At 43.6% G+C, this 25,510-nt stretch overlaps 1 protein-coding gene across 2 annotated transcripts in view; it reads right to left on the bottom strand.

Moving 5' to 3' along the window:
• Positions 1-25,510, bottom strand: part of FAIM (Fas apoptotic inhibitory molecule) — a 123,854-nt gene that overhangs the window by 27,518 nt on the left and 70,826 nt on the right. Inside the window, exon 1 of one of the 2 annotated variants that reach the window (XM_030208784.1) lies at positions 18,498-18,837. The exons of the other annotated variant lie outside the window; for it this stretch is intronic. The gene's annotated coding sequence lies outside the window, so the exon portion shown is untranslated. Of the gene's footprint in view, positions 1-18,497; positions 18,838-25,510 lie in introns of those variants that run through there. 2 annotated transcript variants of the gene reach the window in all.

Genomic DNA, 25,510 nt, shown 5'->3' with positions numbered 1-25,510 from the left:
CCAGCCCTGCCTCCCACCACCGGCTATGCCACCCAATCTCAGCTAAGCTTCTGAGGATCCATTCCCTCTGAACAGGATTGCTTTATGTTTATCCCACACATGTTTGAATTCCGTTATCGTTTTCGGAGGCACTCCTTTCTATGCATCGCTCAGAATGCTCATTTTAAATACATTTGCACAGAATTATCATTGCCTGCTACTGTGATCGGTAAGATGGACGCAAAACCCCTTTGTGCATTACTTGCTAAATAACGTGCAAGCTAAACTGGATAAAACCAGTCACAATTGGATGGAGTGGAGGAGTGGCCTAGTGTTTAGGGTGGTGGACTTTGGTCCTGGGGAACTGAGGAACTGAGTTCGATTCTCACTTCAGGCACAGGCAGCTCCTTGTGACTCTGGGCAAGTCACTTAACCCTCCATTGCCCCATGTAAGCCGCATTGAGCCTGCCATGAGTGGGAAAGCGCAGGGTACAAATGTAACAAAAATAAAATAGATACTATTGGAGATTCTACATGGAATGTTGCTACTATTGGAGATTCTACATGGAATGTTGCTTTTCCACTAGCAACATTCCATGTAGAAGGCTGCGCAGGCTTCTGTTTCTGTGAGTCTGACGTCCTGCACGTACGTGCAGGACGTCAGACTCACAGAAGCAGAAGCCTGCGCGGCCACATTGGTGATCTGCAAGGGCCGACTTCTACATGGAATGTTGGAATAGCAACATTCCATGTAGAATCTCAAATAGTAGCAACAGTGGAGGAGTGGCCTAGCGGTTAGGGTGGTGGACTTTGGTCCTGGGGAACTGAGGAACTGAGTTCGATTCCCACTTCAGGCACAGGCAGCTCCTTGTGACTCTGGGCAAGTCACTTAACCCTCCATTGCCCCATGTAAGCCGCATTGAGCCTGCCATGAGTGGGAAAGCGCAGGGTACAAATGTAACAAAAATAAAATAGATATTATTGGAGATTCTACATGGAATGTTGCTACTATTGAGATTCTGTTGCTACTATTTGAGATTCTACATGGAATGTTGCTAGTCCACTAGCAACATTCCATGTAGAAGGCTGCACAGGCTTCTTTTTCTGTGAGTCTGACGTCCTGCACGTATGTGCAGGCGGCCACATTGGTGATCTGCACGGGCCGACTTCTACATGGAATGTTGCTAGTGGAATAGCAAAATTCCATGTAGAATCTCAAATAGCAGCAACAGTGGAGGAGTGGCCTAGTGGTTAAGGTGGTGGACTTAGTTCCTGAGGAACTGAGTTTGATTCCCACTTCAGGCACAGGCAGCTCCTTGTGACTCTGGGCAAGTCACTTAACCCTCCATTGCCCCATGTAAGCTGCATTGAGCCTGCCATGAGTGGGAAAGCGCGGGGTACAAATGTAACAAAAATAAATGTTCCTAGCACGCTAAGCTTCGTACATCGGCCCTAAGGTATTTTAAATTTACATTTTAGATCATACAAAATGTTTGCGATATCCGTTAGGCTCATGTTATTCTTTAATATTAGGTCAGTAAGAGAGGGTGCATAAGTACATAAGTACATAAGTAGTGCCATACTGGGAAAGACCAAAGGTCCATCTAGCCCAGCATCCTGTCACCGACAGTGGCCAATCCAGGTCAAGGGCACCTGGCACGCTCCCCAAACGTAAAAACATTCCAGACAAGTTGTACCTAAAAATGAGGAATTTTTCCAGTCCATTTAATAGCGGTCTATGGACTTGTCCTTTAGGAATCTATCTAACCCCTTTTTAAACTCCGTCAAGCTAACCGCCCGTACCACGTTCTCCGGCAATGAATTCCAGAGTCTAATTACACGTTGGGTGAAGAAAAATTTTCTCCGATTCGTTTTAAATTTACCACACTGAGTCAGTACTATGAACATTTACTGCACCCTCTCAGGTGTTTGCAAACACTTGCACAGAGAATATAACTATTTATTGCACTGGCGGTATAATCTAGTATCGTGATTTCTCTAATATTCAACTGCTGTCTCAACAGACTGAAGGAAGAAAACAGTTGATTCAAAACAGGGACTTGATCATGTGAGTCTGGAATATGAAAAATACAGAGGCCTTAGTTGGCAGCTTGACCCCTAGTGTTAGTATTAAGAGACTACCTCTAAGGGGTCAGAAGCACCCTTCAGATCAGGAACAACTGGGGATTTCCTCCTGTGTCCCACTAGAACATCAGAGAGAACTCCCAATCAAACCTGTGGTGGATCGGAGATGAAGGGGGAGGGTCATGGTGGCTGTACTGGGTGATGTAAGAACTGGCACTTACACTCAAAACTGCACAACTGGCATCCTCTCTCATGTGAAGCCCTGCAGGACCATGTTCTTTTTGTGCATGTGTATATTAAAATCACTGCTTGTGATTTAATATACATTTCTTGCATATGCTGGTAAACACGTGCATTTGCTGGCATTCATATAAGGATTTTACAAAAAGTTAAGATTTGGGCAGAGCATTTTGTAAAATACTGAGGGAACCAAGAACATTTTGATCTGGACATCTCAATTCCCTTCTCCATGACCTATCTAAAACGGGCCTTAAAATGTGTTTTTTTTTTCTAGATTACTTACTTATGAGATGCCATAGTAAACAAAGCAGCCACTAATCCCATTAGCTAAAAAGAGGCAGCAGCAAAACAAAGCAATTTATTAATTTGTTTTCTGCATTTATATCTCCACATTTTCCCACCTCTTTGCAGGCTCAATGTGGCTTACAAATACCGTAGTGGCGATCGCCATTTCCGGAATAAGAAATATAGAAGAATATTCCAATCAGAGTGTATAGAGTACACAGTAAATTAGAATGAAATCATAAGATATGAAATGTTAATTAACTGAAGTTAAAATGTCCTAAATTCTCTCCCACATATTTTTCAACTGCAGTGTACACTTCTTACCAGGGGCGTAGCTACGGGTGGGCCTGGGTGGGCCCAGGCCCACCCAATTTCAGCTCAGGCCCGCCCACTGAAGCGTGCGCACACACTGTGCAGCGGCGTAGCGACCACGGCAGAAACGGCACTCGCTCGCTCTAGCTCAGCTGAACTGATCTCTCCAGGGCAGGCTCCAGCCCGATTTCGGCTCAGGCCCGCCTGCCCGCCCACCGACCCACCCACGTGGCAAGCGCACACACTGCAGCAACGTACCACATCGCGCAGTCATGGCCATCCGCTCAGGGCCGGCTCAGCTGATCTCTCCAGCAGACTCATCCCCGCGCAGTCATGGCCATCCGCTCAGGGCCGGCTCAGCTGATCTCTTCAGCAGACTCATCCCGCCTACCGTCGGCTCGGGGGGGGGGGGGGGCGCAGGAAAATGCACTCGTTGCAGCAGCAGCAGGTCCCGTTGCGGCCGCGCAGCGCGTCGTAGTTCCCTCCATCCATATGATCCTACGCGGTAGTACTTTATGACGTGGCTGCTGTGCGCGGCGGTGTGCCCCGCTCGCATCTGAGGGCAAGCTAAAAAAAAATAGCTGCAGGTGCACGCAGGCTGTGTTGAGTATTGAACTAGAGCCTCAGCCTGGCCCTGCCCTGTGGAAAATGGAAAGGTTCGAGTCCGAGTGAGATCATTTGAGAATCAAGTTCCTGCCAGTGCCAGCCCAGCAGGTAATACAATTGTATATGCTTTTTTTAAAATCATAATTATATATATATATAGCCCACCCATATTATCTCTGGGCCCAGCCAAAATGTCAGGTCTGGCTACCCCACTGCTTCTTACTAACAATGCCTTCTGAAAGTGATCACTATGATTCTGTCCTTTAGACTGTAAGCTCCTTTGAGCAGGGACTGTCCTTCTATGTTAAATTGTACAGCGCTGTGTAACCCTAGTAGCGCTTTAGAAATGTCAAGTAGTAGTAGTAGTAGTAGTCTCATGGAAATGAATTACAATTTAATACTTAAAAGCGGATGCATTTCAGTTGAAACTCAATGCAGAAAAAACCCAATGCCTAATACTTGCCTCTCAACATAACATGAACAAATTCACCACCATTAACACACCAAAACTGAATCTTCCTATTTCGGACACCCTAAAAATTCTTGGAGTTGCCATTGAGTGACACCTAACACTTGAGAGTCACACGAAAAACACAACCAAGAAGATGTTTCACTCAATGTGGAAATTAAAAAGAGTAAGGCCTTTCTTCCCAAGGACCGTCTTCCGTAACCTGGTACAATCAATGGTACTCAGTCATCTAGACTACTGCAACGCACTCTACGCTGGCTGCAAAGAGCAAATAATCAAGAAACTTCAGACAGCCCAGAACACTGCAGCTAGACTCATATTCTGTAAATCAAAATATGAAAGTGCTAAACCCCTACGAGAAAAGCTACACTGGCTTCCACTTAAAGAAAGCATCACGTTCAAAATATGTACCCTAGTTCACAAAATCATTCACGGAGATGCCCCAGCCTACATGTCAAACCTGAATGCTAAAAAATCATCTTGCACATTCCTTAATCTTCACTTACCCAACTCGTCTGTGCCCTGAAAAAGACAGGTACAAATTCAAGATATGAGTTTATCTTGGGCAGACTAGATGGACCATGCAGGTCTTTTTCTGCCGTCATCTACTATGTTACTACATGTAAAGGTCTAAAATACAAACTAACGCATGCGTTAACCTTTTCCTACTTGAGCACACAATTCTGGAACGTGCTGCCAACTTAAAAACGATCTATGAACTAACTTCCGCAAACTACTGAAGACCCATCTCTTTAACAAGGCATACCACAAAGATCAACAAATGTGAACTCCTCCACATATATCCAGAATTGTCTTACGATATTTGCTTGTTATACTCCTACCATGCTTTATCATTATCATGTTACCAAAGATCCTTTTGTAATACTAAATGTCTATTTTCTTATATATTTCCACCATTCATGATGTATTTATTGTAAGCCACATTGAGCCCGCAAAGAGGTGGTGGGAAAATGTGGGATACAAATGCAATAAATAAATAAATAGGATTGGCAAAACCATTTTTAGCTGGTTTTGAAATTAGTTCTTTAATTGGAGCTTAATTTAGGACGTTGGTGTCTATATGCAAGACCAGACAGAGGTAGAGAGGGGAAATCTCTCCCCCTGGAGATCCTAACTGAAGCAGAATCAGGCCCAAATATTTAGCACCCAACTACTCTAGGTAGTTGTCTGTGACTAGGGTCTGTCTTTAATATATACTCGGGATCTCACATTGCTGAATATTAATGTAACCAAATCAAAAACCTTTCTACAAATAGAAAAACAACAACACACACCACAAATATAATCTAGGTCACTAAAATGCCTTGGTTTAATGTGTTTGCCTCAGTCTTGACTCTTGTGAAGGCCGTAATGAGTTATCTTGTTGGGCAGACTGGATGGACCGTGCAGGTCTTTATCTGCTGACATCTACTATGTTATATGTTAATGTCTTTTTATGTTGCAGGGATACCATACGTCCTATTAACTGTATAACGCGTAATATTGGAGTATGTAATGCAAATGGATTGCCGATTTGGAAGGGCATGGGAGGAAAGTAGGTGATGTCAGAGAAGTACAAGAGCCCAGATTTGAGAGGAAAATGAGTGTTTGACAAAACAAGGGGTAAAAGACAACAGGGAGCATGGGGCTCTTGAGCAGCTGGGCCTTGGGTTCTGGCCTAGTCTATGGATAACGGAAAATATCAAGGGGTTGCCTTGGTCCTGCAATCCTATGTCGGGTAGAAAGCTAAGGAGTTCCAGGCCTTGAGGGACTGGGCCCTGAAATACTTAATTGGTTTGGGGTAAAGGAAAAAAAAAAAAAAAGAGAACACAACGTCATTTGTAGTGATTATGCTCAAAGGGAAGAAGTTACAGTTTTTGGGAAGGTCTTACAGGTCAAATGGTGGAATTTGTGGAAATAAAGTTTTTGTGTACTCTTGAAAGGTCAAAGGGTGAGTTTCTTGCCTGTAAAAGAGTAGAATAAATAAGAAGATGATTCCTGACAAAGGGGCCAATACACAGAGCCTTGAGGTAGAGCCAGCTCAGTGTATGGCTCTACCTGAAATTATCAAACAAAAAATACCACCACATGCCATAAGCAATGAGCATGCAAATTACTGCCATAGTAAAACCGCAGTAATAATCTGCAGCTCATTGCTAAATGTCACAAAAAGCTATGGGCAAAAAAAGGCACGCTATGGCATTTTGTATCCTCCTGCCCCCATATCTTAAATGAGGCAGGAGCAATGTACTCGCTCCTGCCTCTGGCACTGTCATCTTCAAAATGGCAGTGCTTGGCCATGTGCAGTGGCAGGGTCAGTCTGCCAATTCCCTCATATAGCAGACTGATCCTGCCTGGATTTGAAAATGAAATCCTTGTGCATGGGTTGCCAATCCTGCCCTTCCTCTTTCCATCAGTGGTGCAGGTCAAGTATCCTTTTACTTACAGAATGAGAAGGCAATTTTCAGCAATTGATTTTACTAGATAATTGCTTAGTTACCCAGATAAAAATATTTGGAAAACTGCCTTCCCGTGACACAGCACTCCATTAGTTACTTATCTGTTAGCAGTTAATACTGCCCTTGTAGCACTGGCAACTCTAAGCTTTCAACAAACGTTTCAACGTTATAAACACGTTAGGCAATTATAACATTTACCCCCGTTTACTAAGCCATGCTAGCGGCTGCCAAGTGGCAATGCCAACACAGCCCATTCAAAGTGAATGGGCTGTGTTGGCATTAGCACACAGCAGCCGCTAGCGCGGCTTAGTAAACGGTGGTGGGGGGGGGGGGCTAGTTTGTAAGCAGCTTCTGAACACATGCCCAGTAGTTCCCTCCTGAACGTACTTTACACTGATAACTCAAAATTAACAGTACTTATGAAGCGTACCTTATGCTTGAGAGAACCATCCTAGAATTACCACAGAGCATAGTGGTATTTCGGAGCCATGGAAGAATGCGGAGTGTCATAGTGGAATAGAGGATCAGGGAAAGGAGGCCTGGGAATGAGGGGTAACTAAATTGGAAGAAGCAGGGGAAGGGAAGGGAGGGTCCATTACTGGTTTAAAATAAAAACTGGATAGCTTTGGGGAAAAAAGTGAAAGAGCAAGCATTTTAGTGACATCACAAACCACAAAATTTTATTCCTGTGGTTTATTATGATGTCAGGACTGTCTGTGGTACATTAAGGCTTAATGCCTTAAAGCACTGAGAATCTGGATTTATATTATGCCTTTCACTCAAAGGAGATTCTATGCTGGTGTGTGACCCAAGGTAAGTCATTTACCCATGTTTCTGAAATCCAATCAAAGATAAAGTTCTCCTAGTTCAGAACGAACAAAATAAAATTCCTTTTGCTAAAAATGTGTTTTCCCCTGCAAAAAATGGTGACCCGGTGCTAAAGTGTATGCCTAAATCATGATTTATTATTTCAGATATTTAAACGGAGGAAACATAACATTTACTAGGGGCAGCAGAATGCTTTTTTGTTTGGGGGTGCCCAAACTCCACCCCCAACCTAGTCCCTTCCTATGGCATCCAACATATCTCTCCTTCCCTCTGTCCCTCTCACCTCACCATGGTGCCAAGCATTTCTCTCCTTCCCTACTCCCCACCTTATCCAGCATCTCTCTCCTTCCCTCCCTCTCAACCCCTCATGGTCTACAGCATCTCTCTCCCTCCCCCATGGTCTGCAGCACACATCTCCTCTCCTTCTCCCACCCCCTGCTTATAGTTAGCTCTCTCCTTCCCTCTCTCTCACCCCCCCTCCACGTTCTACAGCCTCTCTACTCCCCTCGGTCTCGCATATGTCTTCTTCCCTCCCCATCCTCTCTTTAGCATCGCTCCTTTCCTTCTACTACCCTTGTCTCTGGTGTCCAGAATCCCACCCACTCCATGGTCTTCAGAATCTTTCTCCTTCCCTCCCCCTCAACACCCCATAGTCTCCAGCATCTCCCTCATCTCTTCAACATCGCTCTCTTTCCCTCCCCCTTCAGGATGTCTCCATCACATCTCCCCTCCCCTGTGATGTCCAAATTCTATCCCCCCCCAAACCATGGTCTCTGGCATCTCTCTCTTTCCCTCCCCCACCCGTGTCCAGCAATCCACCATCCTCCATGGTCTCCAGTATCTCTCCCATCTACTGCCCTCCCCCTCCTATCTTCAGCATCTGTCGCCTTCCTTCCCCTTCTGCTTGTGGTATCCATTATTCAACCCCCCCTCCCGTGGTGTTCAACATTTCACCCCCCACCCCCACGGTCTCCAGCATCTCTCTCCTTTCCACCCTCTCAACCCCCCATGGTCTCCAGCATCTCTTTTTTCCCTCCCCCCTCAGCATCTCTCTCCTTCCCTTCCCCTTCAGCATTTCTCTCCTCTTCTTCCCATCTACCTGTGGTGTCCATCATTCAAACCTCTCCCCACCCCATCTTCCGCATTCCTCTTCTTCCCTACTGTGTCCTCTAGGTATTTATTCTCTTACCACACTCCCCTGGGGTGGCAACTCTATAAGCTACGTTTGAGATGATGCAGGGCCTTTAGATGCTCAAAGTCGGCTGGCTCCTGCCCCCTTCAAACTTCCTGTTTCAGAAGGGATGGAAGCCAGCCAGCCAGCCTCGAGTATGTGTAGTTGCAAGGTAAGAGAAAAAAGGCCTCATGGAGGGAAACAGGAAGGGTAGCAAAATTTTGGGGATGCCACGGCACCTGTGACTCCCTCTGTTCTGGGGCCTTTGACATTTACCTACCTAAGATGTGTATATCATTGATGGTGCTATGCAAACAAATAGTACTAGAGACGTCACTACACAATAATGCAGAGTCGTAGATGGCCCTGATTAAGTAACAAATTTGGTTGTCTGCGTGACCATCCATAATGCTCCAGCTTCATTATTCATTTGTAATCTTTTTTTCAAAAACAAAAAAACATCTATTCTTTGATGGTAATCAGGCAGATCCTTTGTCGGAATATCTTCAGGCATTAGAACAGGATAGCAAAGATACTTACCTGTAGCTGGTGTTCTCAGAGGACAGCAGGCTGCATATTCTCACGTGGGCGACTGCAACCCTCTAGTGCAGACACTGAATCACTAGCACCAAAGAAAGCTCTAGCAGCATACCAGCGCGCATGCGCTGGTGCCTTCCCACCCGACACTCGAGCATGGGTCCCTCAGTTAGGTGAAAAGCATGAGCATACAACGAAAAACAACTCTTAGTGGAGGTGGGAGGGTATGTGAGAATAAATGGCTTGCTGTCTTAAAAAAAACACCAGTTACAGGTTAAGTATCTTAGCTTTCTCCGAGGACAAGCAGACTGCGTCATTCTCACACGTGGGAATCCCTAACTACCAGGCTCACCAAAACACAAGAAAGCTTAAGATAAGAGTCTCAAAATATCGAGACAAACTTCAATCAACCTAAAACTATATACATACTAGCTGTGTAGGTGCAGCATGAGAAAGAATAAAACAGGGCCTAGGAGGGTGGAGTTGGATTCTACAAATTCTGCAGAACTGTCTGTCCAAACTGACAGTCACGTCAGGTGTCCTGTTCCAAACAGTAGTGGGATATGAATGTGTAGACTGAAGACCACGTTGCAGCCTTGCAAATCTCCTCTATGGAGACTGATCAAGTGGGCTACAGATTGTTGAATAAAAGCATAAAAATGTTGAATAAAAGCATAAAAGAATAGAAGTGGAAAGCTTCAAAGATCATGCAGAACAAGCTGTTTCAACACTAAACTAAATCTCCTGAGACATGAGGCCCACATCAGCCAAAGGCAGGCTCCAGAAAGTCTGTGGGATAATGGGAACCAGATGCAGCATACAGTATGTTCTGCTGTAGGATTTATGGTATGGTACAGCCTGCAAGCACGTGATATCAGGAGAAGATTATAAGGAGAGTGGAACAAAGAAATAAGTAAGCATTTTGAATTTTTCTTTGTCTGTATATAGCATTTTTTGATTTGCCTTAAGCTTGCTGTATATTGCTTGTGTGTGTAGATGTGCTTTGAGTACAGAAATGCTTCCTGACTACCCCTATTGATGGTAATCAGCTTGTACACTAAACAAATGAGTAAACTTTTTATATTAAATATGAAATTCGTCTAGCCGTCTCTTCAAGGATGCAGCCATGGCATGTTCCTCAAGTCAGCCCAGCCTGGGTATAAGCAAAGGAGATGCAGTCTGCTATCCAATTTGAAAGTGTGCGTTTGATAATGGCCACCCCCAACCTGTTGGGGTCAAAAGAAACAAAAAATCTGGGTGGACTGTCTATGGGCTTTAGTCTGCTCCAGATAGAAGGCTAAGGCTCGCTTGCAGTCTAAAGTATATAGCACACTTTCACCAGGATGGGCATAAGGTCTGGGGAAAAATGCTGGTTAAGATGGAATTCCGACATGACCTTAGGAAGGAACTTGGGGTGTGTGTGGAGGACTACTCTGTTGTGATGAAATTTAAATATATGGTAGGTGAGCTACTAGGGCTTGGAGCTCACTAACTCTGCGAGCTGACGTGACTTCTACCAGAACTACAACTTTCCAGATCAAAAACTTCAGATGGCAGGTATCCAGAGGTTCAAAAGGAGCTTTCATCAGCTGGGTGAAGACTACGTTGAGATCCCATGACACAACTGGAGGTTTGTAGGGGGTTTTGTCAACAAACCTCTCACGAAGCAAACAGCTAAAGGTTGTATAGAGATGGACCCACCTCCTACACATTGATGATAAGCACCAATTGCACTAAGATGAACCCTTATAGAGTTGGTTTTCAAACTAGAATCAGAAAGGTGCAGGAGGTACTCAAGCAGTTTTTGTGTAGGGCAAGAAAAGGGATTGAAGGCCTTGCCCTCACACTAGATGGCAAACCTTTTCTATTTAAAAAAGAGTAACACCTCTTAGTGGAGTCTTTCCTGGAAGCCCGCAAGATATGGAGACACTCTAGTTCTATGCTCTCAACATCCAAGCTGTGAGGGCCAGAGATTGGAGGCTGGGATGCAGAAGGGATCCATCATTCTGCGTGATGAGGATCAGAAAACAGTTCATTCTCCATGGATCATCTGAAGACAACTCCAGAAGAAGAGGGATCCATATCTGTCGCAGCCATTGAGAAGCGATCAGTGTTACAGTGCCTTGGTCTTGCCCGAGTTTCAGCAACGTCTTCTCTATCAGAGGTATAGGAGGATACACATACAGAGTCCTTTTCCCCAACGTAGGAGAAAGGCAATGATGCTAGTCTGCTGTGTGATCTGAGCCTGGAGAAGAACTGAGGGACCTTGTTCTTGAGATGAGTGGCAAAAAGATCCACCGAGGGGGTGCCCCACTCTCGGAAGATCTTTCGGGCTATGCCCATGTTGAGAGACCACTTGTGTGTTTGCAATATCCTAACACCAGCCACTCTGTGAAAACTCTGGGGGGCCGATGCTAGGCCAAATGGCAGAACACGATACTGGAAGTGGCGTTTACCCACTCGAGAAGTATCAAAATGTAGGTATAGGCACCCTTTAAGTCCACAGAGCATAGTCAATCATTTTCCTGATTGAGAGGAAGTAGGGTGCCCAGAGACATCATCCTGAACTTTTCCCTTCACCAGAAATTTGTTCACGGCCCTTAGGTTTAGGATGGGCCAGAATCACCCCCCATTTTCTTGATCACAAGAAAGTACCTGGAATAGAATCCCTGCCCCTCCTCCAGGGTTCAAACACCTGGGCCTGCAGAAGGGTGAAGATTTCCCATAAAAGTGCTTGCTTGTACTGAGAGCTGATGTAAGACACTCTTAGTGGGTAATTTGGAAGTCATCTATGCCAATTTAGAGCATACCCGCGACAGACTACTTGAAGCACCCATTGGTCAGAGATTATAAGGGGCTATCTGTAGTGGTAAAAAAAGTGAGCCTCCCTCTGACCAGTGGATCATCCGGAATGGATACTATTTGCGTGGCTATGCTCTGCTGGAACCAGTCAAAAGCCCGTGCCCTGCTTTGGCTGGGGAGCTGGTTGGGATTTTTGGAGACGGGGCTAGCGAGATCTGGGACGGGGGCCCTGAGTCGCCTGAGAAGACCAAACAGAAGGCTGGTACCTACACTTATGAGAATAGTAGGACCTGCATTTCTGTCCAGTCAAAAATCTTATTGTTGAATATGATGCAGATGGCGGATGCAGAGAGTAAGTGTGGATAGTATCAGTGTGCTTTTTATATGAGGTCAGCAACCTCTTTCACTTTCTCTCCAAATAAGTTGTCCCCTCGGCCGGGCACATCCTCCAACCTCTCCTGAACAGCCTGTTTCGGGTCAGAGACATGCAGCCATGACAGTCTGTGCATCCCCAATGCAATATCAAAAAAGTGTCGTAAGTGCCCCTGATCAAATAATACCCATACTCCAAAGTAAAGCTCGGTGGCCTGCTCCACAGGGAAAGAATCCACCAGATTAAGTGTACTATTAACTAGAAACTCCAAGTAAATGCTCATGTAGAGCTGGTAAGTAGGCAACAAGCATCGCGGCTTGAAAAATTTCCTCCCAAATGAGTCTTAAGGTTCTGGCTTCTCGCCCTGGGGGTGCTGAGGCACAAGACTGAGGACCTCTTAGCTCGTTTGAGAAAAGACAACTACCAAAGAGAGGTAAGCAACGGAGCCTTCTCAAATCCGGAAGCCTTCACAATACGATATTTCGTATCCACCTTTTTAGGTGTGTTATGGAATTTGTAATGTAACTATACTTCTTTGTGCTGTGACTGCTTGTTCTGCAGTTTGTTGCTACAGACTGTTCAGTACATCCTGTTCACTATAGCCAGAGGACTGATAATGGTTTTATCTGCAAACTAGTACAAACCAGTTTTAGCTGGACATATAAGAATAACTGTAGGCAGTGTTGCCAGGTGGGCGGTTTTCCGCGACCCGCCGTGGGAAATTTTTGCCCGCGGCGGGTTGCGGTTTTTTGGGCTGGTTTTTGGGCTTCAGGGCGGGTTTTTTTTCGGCCGCGGGGGGCGGGGTTAGTGACGTGGGAGGCGGGGCCGATGATGTGGGAGGCGGGGGCCGGTGACGGAGGAGGCGGGGCCGGTGACAGCGGGGGCAGGGCCGGTGACGGCGGGGTTGATGACGGCGGGGGCGGGGTGATGACGCGGGGGGTGGGGGTGTCAGGGGCGGGGTTTGTGTTTGGGCGGGTTTTGGGCTGTTTCTTGTGCGGGATTGGGTGGGAAAAAAATTTTCCACCTGGCAACCCTGACTGTAGGTAAAACGGTGTATGTGTAGGATTCCTCATTGGGTAATTTATGAGGTGGTGCTCTGTGATGGAAGGTGTAAATAAGTGACTACAGATCTAGGGAATGCTGGAATATATCCTTCTGGGATGGAGTGACACAGGAGATGTAGGGGGGGAAGAGGAGGGCATGGAAAGTTGATAGGTACTGGCAAGTGAACTATAGGTGGAGGACTGAAGAGCGAGAAGGTGAAATTTGAGGGGAGAGACAGAAAACAGAGAGAGAGAGGAAATATATCAGAGAGATATAGTGAGGGAATAGGAAACGATAAGAGTAACGTGGAGAAAGGACAAATGGACTGCACTTACTGGAAATAGAGCAGAAGACATATAGGAAAACAGAAAAAAAGAAACTGGAAACAATATGCTTGGAGAAATAAAGTACCCAGGCAACAAAGGTAGAAAAAAAAGTGTTTTATCTGAATTTATTTGGTGGAATACGTTAGCTTTGGGAAATATGCATCATGGATGCCTTTGTATTTTTTTTTTCAGTACAAGAGGAAACACATTTCTGTTTTTATTTTTCCTATGTTGTGGTACATACCTAGTTTGACTTCTTCAGTTTCCCAGTTCAGTTTTTGTCTTTATATTTCTAATTTGTGATCCCTTGTTCTATATTTGGTGTGTGACCGAGGTGTAGAATTCTGTAGCAGCCCCACTTGTTCTGTTGTACCAGTGGTAGGTGTATTGGTATTCTAGCGTCCTGGGAATTGTTTGTTGTGCTGCCTGTTCTTACATAGGGTTCTTGTTGTTTAAATCATAGGAATCCATGCTACTGTTCTGTGGTAGATTTTCTACATGTATGTTAAGATTTTTTTCAAGTTTTACGTTATTTCACAATGCGCCTGGTAGTGGAAAAATGTATTTCGCTATTACTGAGATAATGCAAGAATCAGAATTTTGTTTTTGTATGATAACTTCCATGGAGAAAATGTGCTAATTACGATCTGCACCTGTTGCTGGGGGGGGAGGGATAGGGTTTTTCTAGATGCAGAACATGTTTACATTTAATATATAAGAACTGACATACTGTATCAGATCAAAGGTCCACGAGGGTCATGTATGTAGTGTGTCATGGATGTGAGCATCGTCCATCAAGTATGTCCTCACTAAAAAAAAGGCTGAGAACCACTGGTGATGCTGGATTTGGGGGGGTAGAGAGAGAGAGAGTGATGCTGGATTCTGACAAAAAAAGAAAGATGGGGTGATGCTGGATGGTGAGGAAGAGTGAGAGATGCTGGATGGGGAAAGAGAGACAGGGAGATGGGTGAAAAGAGAGATAGATGGGGTAATGCTAGATGGGGGAGAAGAGTGAGAGTAATAGAGTGAAGCTGGATGGGAAGAAGAGCAAAAAAATGTATTTAGTCCAATAAAAAGATATCACCTTATTTTCTGGGTTTTTTTGTTTTATTTGTATTTGTTAATGTCTAATAAAGTGATTGGAATAAGTGTAAAGGGGTCCGTTTCCTCCGCTCTGGGTTGGGGCCAGCAGCCCTGTTAGGCTCACAGGTTTCCAGCAAAGAACCAGACTGCCATACGGACTTAAGACCAAAGTGCTTTATTCTCAATTCAGTTCCACTCTCAGAATTGAAATGCAGTTCACAAACAGGGTTCAGGCTGGGTTCCTAACTCCAGCCAACATTTAGTTCCTTAACAGTTCAGGCCCACTTCCCTTGCACTACCTCCCCTCTCCCTCAGAAGGGCTCAGTCAAAGTTCAGCCTGCTGTTCTATGCATCCCAATAATTCAACCCTTTCACAAACAGTCTCTTCAAAGCAAAACACTACTTAATGCCCCTGTCCTCTTCACAGCACCCATGAGGACCCTGTAGCAAACAGGGCTGGCAGCTTTCCTCCTACCTCACAGCACACACCCCTGTGGCCTCTCACACTGCCTTCATGTGCTGGACAGGGCTACCTTTACATTCTCACACTCCATGGCAGCTTACTGTTCCCCCCCTCCAGGGAAGCTCCAGTGGCAGGCCCTTTCAGTCCTCCACCTACTCCATGGCAGCTTCTCTCTCAATCAGTTTCCTCTCCCTCCTAGTGGCTGGGAGCCACCCGGAAATCTCTCCCCTTCTCACAGCTGGAGGGAATTATATACCAGCCATGCAGCTAAGGGACTGAGCTTCACCTCCCCTTCTCCTTCTAGTGGGGAAGGGAGTAAATGGCTCCCCTAGCACTGAGCCACTGCTCCCCCTGCTAGGGTTGGAAATCCATTCCACCCTTTTGGGGCTCCCCTCCTCTCTCCTGCTTGCAAGGGCTTCTGGGAACCATAGTTCAGGGATTAGCTGTTTCTCTGTGGGGCCCCAAGTGCTAGCTTTGTCACATAAGTCAGTTTTTGAAATTTGCAGCTACTAACTTTGTTTTGCACATTACAGGGGGACACATATTGTTTCTACTTCTCTTGCAGACTCTGGCTTCTTGGGGGTTCAGATTAATTTGTCTATATATTTCTATTTTTAGGTTATGATTACTTATTCTGTATTTGGTGAGGGTCTGTGTGTGAAAGAGGCTAGGTATTCTGTTAAGCACTGAATTTCTGTGTAGGCTCAATCTGTACTAATCCAGCTTGCTTAGTTTTCTCAATAGATGTATTGAGTTCTAGTACCAACTACAATATTTACAGTGCTGTCTTTTCCTAGATAGACCCTTGCTGTGTGATTCCTGGAAATTTAGTGCTATTATGGTATGCTAGAGTTGCTCTATAGGTCTTGAGTAACTTTTGTAGGGTTTTGTATTCACAATATACCCTGGTACTGGACTTTGGATTTGTATTTAGCTCACACCTCTCATCATAGTAGCTGGAAGTGAGTTACATTTAGCTACAACAGGTATTTTCCTGCCTCTGGAGGCTTACAGTCTAAGTTTATACAGGAGGTAATGGAGCAGCAGTGGAATTTACCCTGGCTTCTCTGGATTTCAGCTCACTTCTCTAACCATTAGATTCATCTAATATAGATAATGCCTGTTCCAAACATGTTTTGTAACTCTGCAGTAAACCTGGTGCCATTTGGCAACATCAAAAATGTGATAGCCAAATCATCTTATGGTTGCCAGTAACCACAGGATTTCTGTTTCAGTGCTACTGAACACCACTGTTCACATGGCCCAGGAAGATGCTGGACTAGAGAGCTAGGCCTGACTGGCAGCCAAGTTTTAAAAGTACCTGCATATATTTACAGAATACTGTAAATACTATTCTGTTTAATAATTAGTATTATTGTGGTACAGTATATGGATGTTTTGGGGCACATGATTCCCTGGAGTGTATTCAGTAATAGAGATACTAAGGGGAATGACTAGTGCAGGTGCACCAGAGACACAGTGAAGGGGTCCTTCACTGCTGTGTTCAAAAGTGCCCTCACTGTCCCTTTGCTGCTGACATAGGTGCTGCCTTCACCCTAAGGATTTTACCTAGCCCTGCCCTGCCCCAACCCCACTCTAGGCCCACCTCACTCCACCTTAGCCTCCCCAAACAACTGAGTCACTGACCACACATATATGCCTATGAAGATTTTAACCCTTTCCTCTCTCCTGGCCCTTCAGCCTCGCACTGGCACCTATTTTACAAAAGTCTGCTCCCCCTGATGTCAAAACCTGGCTACGCCTGTTTAGCACCCCCAATAATTCTGAAAAGTTAGCTCCTATTAACGCGGATAACACTTGAGTACCAGAACAATTTATCTGGGATAACAACAAAGCTAAACATATAACAAGATCAACCCATATATTTCTTAAATAAAAAATGTTTTTAAGTTGCTTACGAAAATTCTGATACTCCCCTTGGGAACGCACAAAAGAAGGAAGGGAATTCCAAACAGAAGCAGCCTTATATCGTTATCTCAGCCCTAGTTGTCTAAAAAGCTTGATTTGAATTTACAGATGGGAACCGTAATACTAATTGACCCAGTAGTAGTTGTTTATCCAAAAGTGAAAAGAAGTTGGACAAACAGGAAAGAATGATACCATACAAAGACAGAAAAACTGACGTGCATTGGTTTAAAATAACCCTCGCCAGCAACCAATGAAGTTTGCAGGCTCCAGAATACTGTCTGCGAGGTCTCATCAGACATTGTTTATACAGAGACAGTATCACACCCCCTTTGCGTTAGAGACAGTATCACACCCCCTTTGCGTTTGAAGTACCAAGTACACCTGGAAGCACTTTACAAGCGTAAAAAACAACCTATCATTTATGACTTGGGATGGTGCTTGGAAGTGCAGCTCACAATGAAGCCATGGGCTAACTCTTTATTCAATTAGTATAAGCACATGTTCTCATGCATACCTCCTACCCACTCCCCACCCTGTTAGACTGCTAATGAAATTCTGTCATAGTAACATAGTAGATGATGGCAGAAAAAGACCTGCATGGTTCATCCAGTCTTCCACATTTGCTTATTTCCGATCTGACGAAGCAGGGCAACCTTTGAAAGCTAATCAAGAAATGTATTAAGTTATGTCCAAGAAAAAAGGTATCTTATTTTCTTTTCCATGTTTTATTTTGTTTGATTTCTATCGATTACCTCTAAAAGTGGACTAACACGGCTACCACACCTCTCTACTATAAGCACAGTAGAAATACAAGAATGTCAAAAGTTTCATTTAAAAAAATGTTTTGGAGCAGAAAGTGCTTAACAGAATTAACATTAACCTACCATGAAGCTTAACATGTCTCTTTTACCTATTCAAACAGTTCTTGTTTTATTGTTTGGTCTCTGTTCCTTATCGGCAGCTAGAACTCTTGAACGTACAGCACTGCATATATAGGAATGAAAAGCCATAGACAGCTTTCTAGCCCATTATAAGCCATAAAATTGTAAATTGGACTGCTTTGTTTGTCACTCCCCTGTCTCCATGCATATCCCCCTGTCTCACCCATCCACCTCCATCCCCACCCACCCTGTTAGATTGTCATTGAAATGCTTTGATGTCTCACTTATATATACTGTCATCTACCAAGATTTGCTTATTTCCGATCTGAGGAAGAAGGGCAACTGTCGAAAGCTAATCAAGAAATGTACTAAGTTATGTCCAATAAAAAAGGTATCATCTTATTTTCTTTTTCATGTTTTGTTTTATTTCTATTGATTAAGTCTTAATGTAAAATAATACTACCAGCGAAAAACAGAGACTATAAGTGAAGCATACCAGAGGACATATACCACTGTCTATTAATATTTATATGCTACAGCAACAACTTTCTCTTTGATGTGCTCAGTGGATAACGAGCAGAAGGTACTTAGAACAGCAGGAAAACATGAAAAGTGGAGAAAATACCTATGGCAACTCAGATTACACTACTTGCAGCTATACAAGAGCTTGTTCTCGTCCTCCGCTGCATAGGCGTCCGAAGGGGATAAGCCACCCGGGCCCCGGGACCAACTTTTCCGCCGATAAACAGATCTGGTACCAAATAAGAGATGTCTATATAACCCACTGCTGAGCTTGTGAGACTGAAAGTGGCTGCTTCGCGTAAAAAAAAACCATATAGTGGTATTAATCGAGTGAGTGTTTTTTTTTTTTTTTTTCAATTTAGTTGCTGTTGACAATAAACCACACTCATCCGTTCCTTTTCTTCTCGCTTCTGCATCCAGTTCCCACGGCTACCGGAGAAGAAGGTGGAGCAGCGAACCCTGCTGCGCATGCGCATCGAAACGAGTTACGTCACTGCGCTGTAAGCCAACTGGTTCCACTTCCGCAGTCATCATTGCTGTAGGCCGGCGGCGGGAAATTTTTGCCGCCCGTTATCTGGTTGTGGTTTTTGGGTCCACTACTTTCTTGCAATGTGTTGGGTAGTAGTCACTGTTCAACCCATGAGCGTTCAAAGACTCACCCAGTCTGGTTGTCTTTCGCTGTGGATTTCAAAACCTCATTCTGGTTCTCTAATAGCTCCTGTCAGAGTAGTTCTAGCCTCATTCTGGTACCCCCCCCCCCCCCCCAATGGCTTTAAGTGTGTTCCAAGCCTCGCTCTGGTGCCGCGTCACCTACTTCTTTCGGCAGTGTGTTTCAAAACCTCCTTACATAGTAAATGACGGCAGAAAAAGACCTGTACGGTCCATCCACTCTGACCAACAAGATAAACTCATATTCATTTTCAGTGCTCTGACTGGGGAAAACGGCAGATGTTCTGTCATTTGTGCTACCTCTCCAGAAGTTATTTTAACTTTTGGGTACAAAAAAAAAAAACCGAATAACCAGATCCCTTAGCTCCAGGAAGGAATACAACTTTAGTTACCCACAAAGTTTTCTAATAACACACACACACTTGAATCCAACAAAGTACTTACATTCGGGAACAGAAATCCAAGTATTTCTGGATTTCAGATCATTCTGCAGCACCCAGTTAAACTCCGGAACTTCTAAAGCAAATTTAAACTTCAAGCTCCTTGGTGTGTTAAACCAAGGAGGTTATTTAACCTCTTGTGTTTAACTCTTAGGGCATTGTGGTGGAGTTAGAAGGCAAGAGCACAAAAAGGTATGAGAATAAACCGTCTCCCTTGTTGCTAGCTCTAGCCATCTGGGAAAAAAAGAAAGTCGCCGAGGTTGGATAGTCTTAGTACATAGTTTGCTTTATGTACGGGTTTATCTGGCTTTAGATATGATAAAAGCAGTTGTTGGAAAGCGCAAGGCTAGTCTTTTGTGAAATACCCACTACTAACCGGCCTTTTTTTTTTTCCAGCGTGAAAAGACACTACTCAGCTGGAGAAAGGAGCCCTTCTTTCCTCGTTTAATAACCGAAAGCCAGTTTTCGAGTCTGTCAAGAGTGCACACGATGTTCGCGTGGTTTAGGTGTCATTGGATGGCCAAGCTACTAGGCAAGACTAGATGGTCGCCATGGACAGCAGCTGTAATCAAGCGAAATCGCTCCTGCCAGCCACACAAACGAGAACTATCCGTGTGCACTTTTAACTGCAACAGGTAATCTACACCACCAAAAGGTAATATTCAAAAGCATATTTTCTTGAGGGAGGGTAGATTAAGCTTCACATCCCACTTAATTAAACTTTCAGGGTCCAAAGGCTGAAGATTCACCTAGAACGTCAAATATTCCTGCTCGGGCCCTTGATGCTTTTTGTCTGTCTGTTCAGGCAGGGACTGTGAAGGGCGATGCTGGTATTAGTTTTGGTCCTTTCCCTAATTTTTATTTATTTATTAAGTGTTAGTTACCACCTTTTTGAAGGAATTCACTCAAGGCAATGTACAATAAGAATAAATCAAACATAATAGACAATTACAGCAGTAAAAATATTAAAATAACAATATGTATACTACTTACAATGTCAACATACCTAACATTTTCATAGCCAGTGTAGGGTATAAGCAAAGATGTAACATATAGATAGGTAAGAGTGAGAAGAGTTAGGAAACAAGGAGCCTAATTTAAAGAAAGCTGCACATGAGGGCAGAGAGGTGATTAAATATTATCCCAGCTAGGGTAGAAGCGAATAATAACATTAGTTGTAATAGGTACTCTTACACACCTTTTCATCGTGGGCAGGTGTGTCCATATCTGTGTGGTGTGCTGTACTAACAGGTGGATTGCTACTGCAGTCACAAAGTTCCCCAGGTTGGAGATGAGCCACTGAGACTGCAAGGGGACAGCAACTTTGCATTTCAAATTAGGTACCACACTGGAGTATGACAAGTGGCAATTCTGTAATGGCTTTCGGATGCACCTAAGCTGTTAGAATATTAGCACAAATCCACTTTGGCATGTCAATGGCTGGTATAGGGCACCATTAGGCACACCAACACACAGTGCACACAACTGCTAGTATTCTATAAGTTGTGGGTGTTACTTGGAACACGGGTAGAGCCTGCCTGTGCTCTGCCCATGGGTACAACCCCTTGCAGTTGCACGCTATAGCAGTTATCTGCATCTGTTATAGAACAGCACCTAGCAATTATACATGTCACAGGCACCAAAAAAAAGTAGCAGTGCTACTGTTCTCTAACAGAATCAATCCCAAAGAAAATAAAAATGCCTAACCAGCTCAGCGACAGGACCGAGGGTACTGAAAAGGTCTAGAACAATGCCCACTCAAAACAATATAGGGAAGAAGAAAGGGAGAATTCAGTAGAGGCTGTATCCAATAGCCAAGCTATATTCTCAGTGAGAAACGCCATCCAATACGGCTCACTTGAACACTCTGTCCATCATTAAACTCCCTAAAAATAGATCATGTTTATCCTTCAGTAACTATTATTTTTATTTCTTAAAGTTTTTTTTTTATATAAAAAAAAAAAAACTAACAAGTTTCCAATGAAAATATTTGTTACATTTGTATCCCACATTTTCCCACCTATTTGCAGGCTCAATGTGGCTTACATAGTACTGTTAAGGCGATTGCCAATTCCGGTATGAACAAAATACAGAGTGATGTTGTAGTAGGGTAAGGTTCATGTGTGACAAACACATTGGGGGACTGTAAGGAAGAGTTTAGTTATGTCCAGTATATAAGTATTGCCATACTGGGAAAGACCAAAGGTCCATCGAGCCCAGCATCCTGTTTCCAACAGTGGCCAATCTAGGTCACAAATAGCCGGCAAGATCCCAAAAATGTACAAAACATTTTATACTGCTTATCCCAGAAATAGTGGATTTTCCCCAAGTCCATTTAATAATGGCCTATGGACTTTTCCTTTAGGAAGCCGTCCAAACCTTTTTTAAACTCCGCTAAGCTAACCGCCTTTACCACATTCTCTGGCAAGGAATTCCAGAGTGAAGAAACATTTTCTCCGATTTGTTTTAAATTTACTACATTGTAGCTTCATCGCATGCCCCCCAGTCCTAGTATTTTTAGAAAGCGTGAACAGACGCTTCACATCTACCCGTTCAACTCCACTCATTATTTTATAGGCCTCTATCATATCTCCCCTCAGCCGCCTTTTCTCCAAGCTGAAGAGCCCTAGCTGCTTTAGCCTTTCCTCATAGGGAAGTCATCCCATCCCCTTTATCATTTTTGTCGCCCTTCTCTGCACCTTTTCTAATTCCACTATATCTTTTTTGAGATGCGGTGACCAGAATTGAACACAATATTTGAGGTGCAGTCGCACCATGGAGTGATACAAAGACATAACATCCTCATTTTTGTTTTCCATTCCTTTCCTAATAATACCTAACATTCTATTTGCTTTCTTAGCCGCAGCACACAGCAGAAGGTTTCAACGTATCATCGACGACGACACCTAGATCCCTTTCTTGGTCCGTGACTCCTAACATGGAACCTTGCATGACGTAGCTATAATTTGGGTTCCTCTTTCCCACATGCATCACTTTACACCCCATTAACTACCCTTCGCCATTGAAAATACTGACCATTTAACCCTACTCTCTGTTTTTTACCTTTTAACCAGTTTTTAATCCACAATAGAACACTACCTCCTATCCCCTGACTCTCCAATTTCCTCTGGAGTCTTTCATGAGATATTTCTGAAAATCCAGATAAACAATATCAACTGGCTCACCTTTATCCACCACATGTTTGTTCACCCCTTCAAAGAAAATGTAGTAGATTGGTGAGGCAAGATTTCCCTTCACTAAATCCATGTTGACTTTGTCTCATTAATCCATGCTTTTGAATATGCGTTCTTAAGTGGTCATAGATTGTTTTCACAGCGCTTGGTAATGTGTTCCATGGTTGCGTGCTTATATAGGAGAAGCTGGATGCATATGTTGTTTTGTATTTGAGACCTTTGCAACTTGGGTAGTGTAGATTTAGGTAAGTTTGTGTTGATCTTGTTGTGTTTCTGGTTGGTAGGTCTATGAGGTCTGTCATGTATCCCAAGGCTTCGCCATAGATGATTTTGTGAATCAGGGTGCAGATTTTGAACGCAATACATTCTTTGATTGGGAGCCAGTGCAACTTTTCTTGTAGGGGTTTGGCGCTGTCGAATCTCGTTTTGCCAAGTATAAGCCTGGCTGCTGTGTTTTGAGCAGTTTGGAGTTTATGATTTGTTCTTTGCATCCCGCATAGATTCCATTGCAATAGTCTAGATGACTTAGTACCATGGATTGTACCAAGTTGTGGAATATTTCCCTCAGGGGAAAAAAGGTTTCACACCTTTGAGTTTCCACATTTAGTGGAACATTTTCTTTGTTGTAGATTTTGCTTGGTTCTCTAGCATGAGGTTTCGGTCAACTGTAATTCCAAGAATTTTCAGGCTTTCTGAGATAGGGAGTGTGTAATCAGGGGTGTTTATAATGGTGGGCTTGTTCGTGTTGTATTGGGATGAGAGGATAAAGACAGTCGTGAAAAACACGACGAAAAAGATGTTCTACCCCATGTGGAAACTCAAGAGTAAAACCTTTCTTCCCGAGATACATCTTCCGTAACCTAGTACAGTCAATGATAATAAGTCATCTAGACTACTGCAATGCACTGTACACCGGGTGCAAAGAACAATAAACAAAACTCCAAACTGCCCAGAATACGGGCGCCAGACTCATATTTGGAAAAACTAAATATGAAAGTGCAAAACCCCTAAGAGAGAAACTGCACTGGCTCCCACTTAAGGAACACATTGCTTTCAAGATCTGTACGATTGTACACAAAATCATTCACGCAGACGCCCCAATCTACATGCTAAACATCGTAGACCTACCTCTCAGAAACGCCACAAGATCATCCCGCAAATTTCTCAACCTGACCTACCCCAGCTGCAAAGGACTTAAATACAAGCTAATGCATGCCACTACCTTCTCTTACATGAGCACGCAGTTATGGAATGCACTACCTACAGACCTGAGAGCAATCAACGAAACAACTATCTTTCGAAGATCTCTGAAGACATTCCTCTTCAACAAGGCCTACAATGAGAACCTACAGCCTCACTAAGTCACCTCGCCAACCCACTCAATTATTAACAACCAAACCCTATATCTACCCTATATCTAACTAATCTCTTCCTTCTTCTTTTCCCTTCTTTAATAGCTACACATTATTAACTGTATCAGATATCCTGAAATGACAATATTAACAAATCTATGTAAGCCACATTGAGCCTGCAAATAGGTGGGGGAATGTGGGATACAAATGCAATAAATAATAATAAGTTTAAGTTGAAATGCATTCGCGCATGAGTTCATGATGTTCAAGCTGAGTTTGATTTCATTGGTGATTTCTGTTATGTCGTGTTTAGAAGGGCTGTATAATGTGACATCTGCATAAATGAAAGGGTTAAGGCCTAGATTGGATAAGGACTTGGCTAGTGGGGTCATCATTAGGTGAAAGTGGTGATCCTTGAGGTACTCCGCAGTCTGCTTTCCATGGCGATATGTTCGAATTTGATTTTACTTGGTATGTTCTAGTGGTTAGGAAGCCCTTGATCCAGTTAAGTACACTTCCACCAATCCCAAAGTATTCAAGGATGCTTAGTAGTATTATATATATACATTTGGATTAGCAGATTTTTTTGGATTGAGTCTATCGTACTTGATATTTTCATTGGGAACTTGTTTGTTTAAAACAAGTACAAAAAAAAACTTTTTAAAGAAATAAAAATAGTTATTGAATGATAAGCACAATATATTTTTAGGAAGTTTAATGATGTATAGAGTGTTCCAAGTGAGCCGTATTGGATGGCGTTTCCCTCTGCGAATATAGCTTTCTCCTTCAGTATATTTTTGAGTAGTCATTGTTTTAGACCTTTTCAGTTCCCTTTGTCTCTAGCGAGTTGCTGAACTGTTTAGGCATTTTTTTTTTCCTTTGGGATTGATTCTTGCGAGTCCATACTATCTCTCCCTTAGGGTTTATTATTTCAGTTGTTCTACAACAGACACCTGTAATTGACACCTAACTTTAAGCACCAATTTAGAGACTTGCCTTTCACATTTGTATGAACTTTTATACACATTAGTAAGAATAGCTTACTGACATGCTATGTGCACAGCCAGTTTTAACTCCAAAACATAAAAGAAATGAATATCAAGTCTTCTTTACAATATCTAAACAGAATTTCCTTAGCCTCAGCAGCAGATGAATCCAGGAACTGGTGAGTTGTATTCGCCTACCAGCAGGTGGAGATAGAGAACACTGACGAGATAGCAGTGACCCTGGACGCCCTATCACCTCAGTATATCTCTATCTCCAGCAGGTTCTGGACGGATTCCTCCCAGCTCCTGGATTCTTCTTGAGGAGGCTCCTGGGCTAGTCTGCCAGTTGAGCTTGGGGGCGTGTGGCTGAACGGTGCCCACCTTAGCGACATACTTGTTTGACAGGTCCCTGTCCTACCCCATCTCCTCTACTCTCTTAGCTCCCTGTGCTGCAAAAAAACAACAACCTCTCTCC

Source organism: Microcaecilia unicolor, chromosome 7 (assembly GCF_901765095.1).
Source record: "Microcaecilia unicolor chromosome 7, aMicUni1.1, whole genome shotgun sequence".
Classification (NCBI taxonomy): Eukaryota; Metazoa; Chordata; class Amphibia; order Gymnophiona; family Siphonopidae; genus Microcaecilia; species Microcaecilia unicolor.
The sequence above is the reverse complement of the archived record's forward strand: the minus strand, read 5'-3'. Positions and strand labels throughout refer to the sequence as shown.